Source organism: Urocitellus parryii, chromosome 12 (assembly GCF_045843805.1).
Source record: "Urocitellus parryii isolate mUroPar1 chromosome 12, mUroPar1.hap1, whole genome shotgun sequence".
NCBI classification, from domain to species: Eukaryota; Metazoa; Chordata; class Mammalia; order Rodentia; family Sciuridae; genus Urocitellus; species Urocitellus parryii.
Window position 1 is genome coordinate 103,625,912 of NC_135542.1, and position 9,341 is coordinate 103,635,252.

General features: G+C 60.6%; 1 pseudogene; it reads right to left on the reverse strand.

The window, feature by feature from the left end:
- The window catches only part of LOC113200389 (cell division cycle 5-like protein pseudogene), a 29,108-nt pseudogene extending 20,878 nt beyond the window's left edge, over window positions 1-8,230 (reverse strand).
- Between the last annotated feature and the right edge of the window lie 1,111 nt (window positions 8,231-9,341).

Below are 9,341 nucleotides of genomic sequence, written 5' to 3' on the forward strand. Positions count from 1 at the left end.
GGAGAAAGTCCCCTTGACCCTGTTTGTGATGGGAGCTCCCACCAACACCCAGGTTTGATGGTTCCCCTCTTGGAGTGGGGAGTCCCCACCTCCTCTGGAGTAGTGGGAACAACCCCGGCACCCAGGTTCGATGGGTCTCCCCACTGGAGGGGAGAATATCCTTGACCTTGTAGGTGGTGGGAGCTCCCCCAGACACCCAGGTTTGATGGGTCTCCACCCTGAAAGGGGGTCCCCTCGGCACAGGATGTGGTGGGAGCTCTCCCTGACTTCCAGGTTCAAGGGGTCTCCTCTCTGGAGGGCGGAGTCCCCTAACCCCGGGGGCAATGAGAACTCCCCCACTTAGGTTCAAGGTGTCTCCACCCTGGAGTGGGGAGTCCCCTTGACCCGGGGGGCCATGAAAGCTCCCCCCAAACCCAGGTTCAAGGAGTCTCCCCAGTGGAGGTGGGATTCACCTCAACCCATGGTGTGGTGTGAGCTCCCCTTAACACTCAGTTTGGAGGGGTCTCCTACCTGGAGGGGGAACTCCTCTCCTCCCTGGGTGCAATGGTATAGGAGCTCCCCCTGACACCAAAGTTCGAGGGGTCTCCCGGCTGGAGAGGGAAGTTCCCTCGACCATGGGTCCAATGGTATATGAGCTACCCCAGACTCCCAGGTTCTAGATGTCTCCCCCCTAGAAGGGAGAGTTCTCTCGACCCTGGGTGCGGTGGGAGCTCCCCAGACACCCTGGTTGGAAGTGTCTATCCCATGGAGGGGGGACTCCCCTCGAACCAGAGGGTGGTGGCAGCTTCCCTGGACACCTCAGTTCCATGGGTATCCCCCCCTGGAGAAGAGAATCCCCTTGACCCTGAGGGTGGTGGGAGCTCCCCCTAACACCCCAGTTTGAGGGGTTTCCCCCCTGGAGGGGAGAGTCCCATCGATTCCAAGTGAAGTGGGAGCTCCACAAGACACCCCAGTTCGAGGAGTCTTCCCCCTGGAGTCGATGTCCCCTCAACCCTGGGTGCAGTGGGAGCTCCCCTTAACACCCTGGTTCAAGGGGTCTACCCCCTTGAGCGGGGAGTCCTCTCAAACCCGGGTGCAAAGGGAAGTCCCCCTGACACCTTGGTTTGAGGAGTGTCCCCCTAGAGAGGGGAGTCCCCTCAACCCTTGGGGCACTGGGAGGTGTCTCCAACACCCAGATAGTAAGGGTCTCCCCACTCAATGGGGGAGTCCCCTCAAACCTGGGGGCAATCGGTGATCCCCTCAAAACCTAGTTTTGAGGGGTCTCCCCCTTGGATGGGGGAAAACCCTTGACCTCAGGGCAGTAGAAGGTCCCCCGCCACTCAGGTTCAAGGGGTATCCCTCCTGGAAGGGGGCATCCCCTCGACCTTAAGGGCAGTGGGAGCTCAAACCGACACTCAGGTTTGAGGGATCTCATCCCTGGATGGGGGATCCCCTCGACTCTGGGTGTTGTGGGAGCTCTCATCAACACCAAAGTTTGAGGGGTCTCTCACCTGGAGGTGGAGTCTTCTCGACCCTGGGTTTAGTGGGAGCTCCCCCAACACCCAGGTTCAAGGGGTCTGGCTCCTGGATAGGGAGTCCCCTCAACTCTGCAGGCATTGGAACTCCCTGGGACACCAGTTTCGAGGGGTTTCCTTCCTGGAGGGAAAACTTCTCTCAACACTGGGTGCAATGGTATACAAGCTCCCCCTGACACCCAAGTTCAAGGTGACTCCATCCTGGAGGGGAGAGTCCCCTCGACCCTTGAGGTGGTGGGAGCTCCCCCCGAAACCCAATGTAGAGGGATCTCCCTCCTGGAGGAAGAACTTTCCTCAAAAATGGGGGCGATGGTTTATGAGCTCCCCTGATACCCAGGTTCGAGGGATCTTTACCCTCAATGGGGGAATCCCTTGACCCTAGGGGTGGGGAGGCTCCACCCAACACCCAGGTTTGAGGGGTCTCCTCCAGGAGGGGGGAATCCACTTGACCCTGGGGGAGGTGGAAGCTCCTCCAGACACCCAGGTTATAGGGATCTTGCCCTTGGAGGGGGGGGGTCCCTTTGACCCTGGGTGCGGTGGGATCTCCTACAGATACCAAAGTTTGAGGGGTCTCCCCGCTTGTGGGGAGTCTCCCTCAACCCTGGGGTCAATGGTATACAAGCTCCCCCCAACATCCATGTTTGAGGGGTCTACCCACTGTAAGGGGGAGTCCCCTCAATCCTGGGGGTTGTGGGTGCTCCCTGCAACACCCAGGTTTGAGGGGTCTCTCCACTGAAGGGAGGACTCCCCTTGACCTCAGGAGCAATGATATTGGAGCTCCTCCAGACACTCAGGTAGAAGGGGTCTACCCCCTGGAGGGGGGAGTCCCCTCAACCCTGGGGGCAGTTGAAGCTCCCTAGGACACCCAGATTCAAGGGGCCTCACTCCTGGAGTGGGGACTCCCCTCGACACTGGGGGCAACGGTATATGAGCTCCCTCACACCAAGTTTTGAGGGGTCTCCTCCCTGAAGGAGGGACTCCCCTCAACCCTGGGGGCATTGGGAGGTCCCCCCCCAACATTCAGGTTCGAGGGGTCTCCCCTCTGGATGGAGGAGTTCCCTCGACCCTGGAGGAGGTTGGAGGATCTCCGACACCCAGGTTCGTGGGGTCTTCCCCCTGGAGGGGGAAGTCCCCTCGACCCTGGGGAAGGTGAGAGGTTTCCCCTACAACCAGGTGCCAGGGGTCTCTCCCCTGGAAAAGGGAGTCCCCTCGACCTTGGGGGTGATGGGAACTCCCCTCGACACCCAGGTTAGAGGGGTCTCTCCCATGGAGGGAGGAATCCCTTCGACCTCAGGGCGGTGGGAGGTCCCTCCAACAGCCAGGTTCGAGGGGTCTTCCCCCTGGAGGGGAACTCCTCTAGACACTGGTGGCAATGGTACACCAGCTCCCTATCCCCAGACCAAGGCTCCAGTGAACTTGCCTATGGAGGGGGAAGTCCCCTCGTCCCTGGGTGCAGTGGGAGTCCCCGCCAACACCAAGCTTCAAGAGGTCTACCACCTGGAGGGGGAGTCCCCTCTACCCTGGGAGCGATGGTATACAAGCTCACCCCTAAAGCCAGGGTTGAGGGGTCTCCTCCCTGGAGGGCAGAGTGCCCTTGACCCTGGGTGCAGTGGCAGCTCTCACCGACACCCAGGATCGAGGGATCTTGCTCCTGGAAGGGGAAGTTCACTCGTCTCTGGGTGCGGTGGGAGCTCCCCCCAACACCCAGGTTCCAGGGTTCTCTAGGTTTGAGCGGTTTCCACCCTGGAGTGGGGAGTCCCCTGTACCCTGGGCTGGTGGGAAATCCCCCCCGACACCCAGGTTCAAGGGGTCTGTCCCCTGGAGGGGGAGTCCCTTCCACCCTGGGGTCAATGGTATACCAACCTCGCCCAGGTTCAAGGGGTCTCCCATCTGTTGGGGGAGTCCCCTGAACCCTGAGGTGGTGGGAGCTCCCCCCAACACCCAGGTTTGAAGTGTCTCCCTCTTGGAAGGGGGAGTCCCCTGAACTATGGGGGCAGTGAAATCTCCCGAGACACCCAGGTTTGAAGGGTCATCCCCCTGGAGGGGATACTCCCCTGGAACCTGGGTTTGGTGGGAGCTACCCCGACATCTAGGTTCCAAGGGTCTCACCCCTGGAGGGGTGAGTCCCCTAAACCCTGGGGGTGGTTGAAGCTCCCCTGGACACCCAGGTTCTAGGGGTCTCCCACATGGAGGGAGGACTCCCTCCAGTGTGGAGGCGATGGTATATGAGCTACCCCTGACACCCAGGTTCGAGGGGTCTCGCCCCTGGACACTGGGCATGATGATATATGAGCTCCCCCCCCACACTCGGTTTCGGGGACCTTCACCCTGGAGGACGGATAGCTTCCACTGGGTGTGGCAGTTTCAGGGACACACCCTGACTCCCGGTCAGAGGGGACCTCTTCTTTGGAGGGGTGAGTCCCTGCACCTGGGTAGGGCAGAGTCCACTCCACACCAGGTGTGGAGGTGTTCGGGTCATACCCACCCATGACACCCAGGTCAGAGGGGACCTCCTCCCTGAGAATGGGAGTCTCTCCACCTCTGGTGCGGCAGTGTCCTGAGCACCCCCTGACACCTGGGTTAGAGGTGACCTACCCCCTGGAGGGCGGAGTCCCCTCCAACCCTGGTACGGAGGTGTCAGGATGCCCCCGACACACGAGTAAGAGGGTGTAGCGGTGTCTGAGACGCCCCCTGACACACAAGTAGGAGGAGACCTCCAACCTGGAATGGGGTGATGGGGGCTCCCCCGACACCCAGATTCGAGGAGTCTCGCCCCTGGAGTGGAAGTCCCCTTGACCCTGGGTGGTGGGAGTTCGCGTCAACACCCAAATTTGAGGGGTCTTGCACCTGGAGGTGGGAGTTCCCTCGACCCTGGGGCTGATGGTGTATGAGCTCCTATGGAAACCAAGATTAGAGGGGTATCCCCCCTGGCGGGGGGAGTTTCCTCAACCCTGGATGCAGTGGGAGCTCCCCTGACACCCAGATTCGAGGGGTTTTGCCCCTGAAGGAGGGATACCTTTGATCCTGGGTGTCGGTGGGAGCTCCCCCCACCCCCAGGTTAAAGGCATCTGGCCCCTGTAGGGGGGGAGTCCACTCAATCCTGGGTATCAGGAGTAGCTCCTACCAACACGAAGATTTGAGGGTTCTTGCCCCTGGAGGGGGAACTCCCCTTGACCCTGGGTGTTGGTGGGAGCTCCAACCGACACCCAGGTTTGAGGGTACTCAAACCTGGAGAGGGGGGACACCCCTCGATCCTGGGGCCAATGGTGTATGTGTTCCCTCCAACACCCAGGGTAGAGGGGTCTCCCCCCGGATGGGGGAGTCCTCTCGACCCTGGGGGCAGTGGGAGCTGTCCCCAAAACCCAGGTTCGAAGGGTCTCTGCCCTGGAAGGTGGAGCCCCATCAACCCTGGAGGCAGTGGGAGCTCCCCACAACACCCAGGATCAAGGGGTGATTACCCTGGAGGATGGACTCCCCTCAAATTTGTAGGCAATGGTATAGAGCTCCCACAAACACCCAGGTTTGAGGGGTCATCCCCCTAGAGAGGGGAGTCCCCTCAACCCTGGTGTTGGTGGGAGCTCCCCTGATATCCAGGTTTGTGGTGTCTCCCCTTGACACTGGGGACGATGGTATATGAGCTCCCCCTGACACCCAAGTTCGAGGGGTTTCCCCATTGAAGGGGGAAGTCCCCTTGACACTGGAGATGGGAGGAGTTCTCCTGACTCCCATGTTGGAGGGGACTCCCCCGGAGGGGAGAGTAATGTCAACCCTGGGGACAGTGGAAGCTCCCCAACACCCAGGTTTGAGAGGTTTCCCCCCTTAAAAGGGGAGTTGCCTCGACTCTGGGTGCAGTGAGATCTCCCGGCGACACCCAGGTTCCAGGGGTCTCCCCCCCTGCAGGGGGAAGTCCACTCAACCATGGATGCTGTGGGAGCTCCTCCCTGCCCAACAACCAGGTTCGAGGGGTCTCACCACTGGAGGGGGGAGTACCCTCAACCCTGGGGGTGGTGGGAGCTCCCATCCACACCCAGGTTGGAGGGATCTCTTCCCTGGAGGGGGGAGTAACGTCGACCCTGGATGGGGTGGGAGCTTCTTCAGACACCCAGTTTTGAGGGGTCTTCCCACTAGAGGGAAAGTCCAGTCGACCCTGGGGCGGTGTGAGCTTCCCACCCACATCCAGGTTGGAGGGTTCTCCCCCTGTTAGGAGGGAGTACCCTTGACCCTGGGGGTGGTGTGAGCTCCCCCCAACACCCAGGTTCGAGGAGTCTCGCCCCTGAAGGAGTGAGGACCCTTGACCCTGGTGGCGGTGGGAGCTTCTTTCCACACCCAGGCTGAGGGTTCTCGCCCCTGGAGGGGGGACTCAGCTTGATCATGGGTAGGATGGGATCTCCCTCTGACACCCAGATTCTAAGGTTCTCATCCCTGGAGAGAGGAGTCCCCTTGACCCTGGGTGTGGTGGTAGCTCCCACTGACACCCAGATTTGAGAGTTCTGTCCCCTGGATGGGGGAGTCCCCTATACCCTAGGTGTGGTGGAAGCTCCAGCCGACACCAAGGCTCGAGGTGTCTTGCCCCTAGAGGGGGAGTCCCTTCGATCTTGGGTGCAATGGGAGCTCCCATGGACACCCAGTTTGAGGGGTCTCATCCCTGGAGGGGGGAGTATATTTGACCCTGGGACCAATGGTATAGGAGCTCCCAATGACACCAAGATTAGAGAGGTATTCCCCCTGGAGTGGGTAGTTTCCTTGACCCTGGGTGCTGTGAGGCTCCTACTGAAACCCAGGTTAGAGGAGTCTTGGCCCTTGTGGGCCAACTCCCCTCAACCCTGAGTGTTGGTGAGAGCTCCCCCAACTCCCTAGTTTGAGGGTTCTTGCCTCTGGAGGGGGGACTCCCCTCAATTCTGGGGCTGATGGTATACATGTTCCCCCTGACACTCAGGGTATAGGGGTCTCCTCCCTGGAGGGGGGAGTCCCCTTGACCCTGGCGGGGATGGGAGCTTCCCCCAACATCGAGGTTCAAGGGTCTCCCCACTTGAGGGGAGACTCTCCTCCACCCTGGAGGCAATATTATACGAGCTACCCCCATCACCCTGGTTCGAGGGGTCTCTGTCCTGGAGGGGGGAGTCCCGTAAACCCTGGTGTCAGTGGGCTCTCCCCATGACACCCAGGTTCAAGAGGTCATTCCTCTGGAGGGGGGACTCCCCTAGAATTTGTTGGCAATGGTATACATACTCCCTTAAAGACCCAGGTTTGAAGGGTCTCCCCCCTGGAGAGAGGAGTGTCTTCAACACTGCAGGTGGTGGGAGCTTCCCCCAACATCCAGGTTTATGGGGTCCCTCCACTGGAGTGGGAACAGCCCTTTACCCTGGTGATGATAGTATACGAGCTCCCCCAACACCCAGGTTTGAGGGGGTCTCCTTCCTAGAGGGGAGAGAACCCTCAAGCCTGGAAGTGGGGGGAGTTCCCCCTGACACCCTGGTTGGAGGGGTCTCCCCCTGTAGGGGAGAGTAACGTCAACTCTGGGGACAGTGGGAGTTCCCCCCACACCCAGTTTTGAGGGGTTCCCCCCTTTAAGGGGGAGTCACGTAGACTCTGGGAGTGATGGGATCTCCTCCCAACACCCAGGTTAGAGGGGTCTCCCGCCTGGATGGTGGAGTCTTCTCGACCCTGGGGGCGGTGGGAGCTTCCCCTACACCCAGGTTCTAGGGGTAACCCCCAAAGGGGGAAATTCTCTCGACCCCATAGGCATTGGGAGCTCCCCCCGACACACAGGTTCAAGGGATCTTCCACCTGGAGGGTGGAGACCGCCGATCCTGGGTGCGTGGGAGCTACCCCTGACACCTAGGTTCAAGGGGGCTCCCCCCAGAAGGAGGGAGACCACTTGATCCTGGGTTCGGTGTTAACTCCCCTGACACACAGGTTAGAGATGTCTCCCCCTGGTGGGAGCTCACCACGACATCCAGTTTGGGTGGGTCTTTCCCCTGTAGAGTGGAGTCTCCTCGACCCTAGGGGTGGTGGGAGCTCCCTCTGACCCTCAGGTTCAAAGGGGTCTCCCCTCTGTAGGGTGAAGTCCCTTCGACTGTGAGGGTGGTGGGAGCTCTCCCCAACACCCAGGTTTGAGGGGTCTCCCCCAGTAGGGTGGAGTCCCCTAGAACCTGGGAGCGATGTGAGCTCCCCTCAACACCCAGGTCGAGGGGTCTCACCCCTCGAAGGGGGAGTCTTCTTGAACCTGGAGGAGGTGAGAGCTCCCGCCAACACCCAGGTCTAGGGGTCTCCCCCATGGCTGGTCAAGTCCCCTTGAACCTGGGTGTGGTGGGAACTCCTGTTGACATCCAGGTTAAAGGGGTCTTGCACCTGAAGGGGGGGGTGTCCCCACGATCCTGGCTGTGGTGGGAGCTCCCCCCAACATGTAGGTTTGAGGGGTCTTGCCCCTGGAGGTGGTAGTCCCCTCGACCCAGGGGGTCAGTGGGATCTCCCCATCACCCCCAGGTTAGAGGAGTCTTGCTCCTGGAGATGAGAGTCCCCACAACCCTGGGTGTTGGGAGGAGCTCCCTCCTACACCTAGGTTTGAGGGGTCTTACCCCTGGAGGGGGGCTCCCCTCTACCATGGGTGTGGGTGGGAGGTACCCCGGACACCCAGGATGGAAGGGTCTCACCCCTGGAGGGCAGACTCCACTTACCCTGGGACCAATGGTATAAGAGCTCAACTGGACACCCATGTTCGAGGGGCCTCTCCCCTGGATGGGGGAGTCCCCTTGACCCTAGGTGTGGTGGGAATACACGCTGACACCCAGGTTTGAGGGGTCTTACCCCTAGTGGGGGGAGTCCCCTCCACCCAGGGTGCGGTGGGAGCTCTCACCAACACCCAGGTTAGAGGGGTCTCTCCTCTGGAGTGGGGAGTCCCCTGGACCCTGAGGCCGATGGTATAGGAGCTTTCCCTGACACCAGGTTAGAGAGGTCTCCCACCTGGAGTGGGACCTCCTCCTGACACCCAGGTACGAGAGGGCTCCCCGCAGAAGGAGGGAGTCCACTCAATCCCGGGTGCGGTGTGAACTCCGCCTGACACACAGGTTCAAGATGTCTCCATCCTGGTGGGAGCTCTCCACGACACCCAGGATAAGGGGTCTCATCCCTGTGAAGTGGAGTACCCTTGACCCTGGGGGTGGTGGGAGCTCTCTAGACCCCCAGGATCGAGAGGTCTTCCCCCTGTAGGGTGTAGTCCCCTAGACCCTGGGGGCAGTGTGAGCTACCCCGAACACCTAGGTCGAAGGGTCTCCCCCCTCAAAGGGGGAGTATTCTTGAACCTGGGGGTGGTGAGAGTAACCCCTGACACCCCCGTTGGAGGGAGCTCCCCCCAGAAGGAGGGAGTCCACTGGACCCCGGGTGCAGTGTAAACTCCCCTGGACACATAGGTTCCAGATGTCTCCCCCCTGGTGAGAGCTTCCCACAACACCCAGGTTTGAGGGTTCTTCCCACTATAAAGTGGAGTCCCCTCCACCCTGGAGGTGGTGGGAGCTCCCTCCGACCCCCAGGATCAAGGGGTCTTGTTCCTGTAGGGTGTAGTCCCCTTTACCCTGGGGGCGGTGTCAGCTCCCACTGACACCCAGGTCGAGGGATCTCCCCCCTCAAAGGGGGAGTCTTCTCAAACCTGGGGCCGGTTAGAGCTCCTCCCGACACACAGGTTCAAGGGGTCTTCCCCTTGGCCTATAGAGTCCCCTCAACCCTGGGTGCAGTGAGAAATCCCGGCGACACCCTCACCCTCACCCCCGGTTTAGAGGAGTCTCGCTTCTGGAGGAGGGAGTCCCAACAACCCTGGTTGTCAGTTGGAGC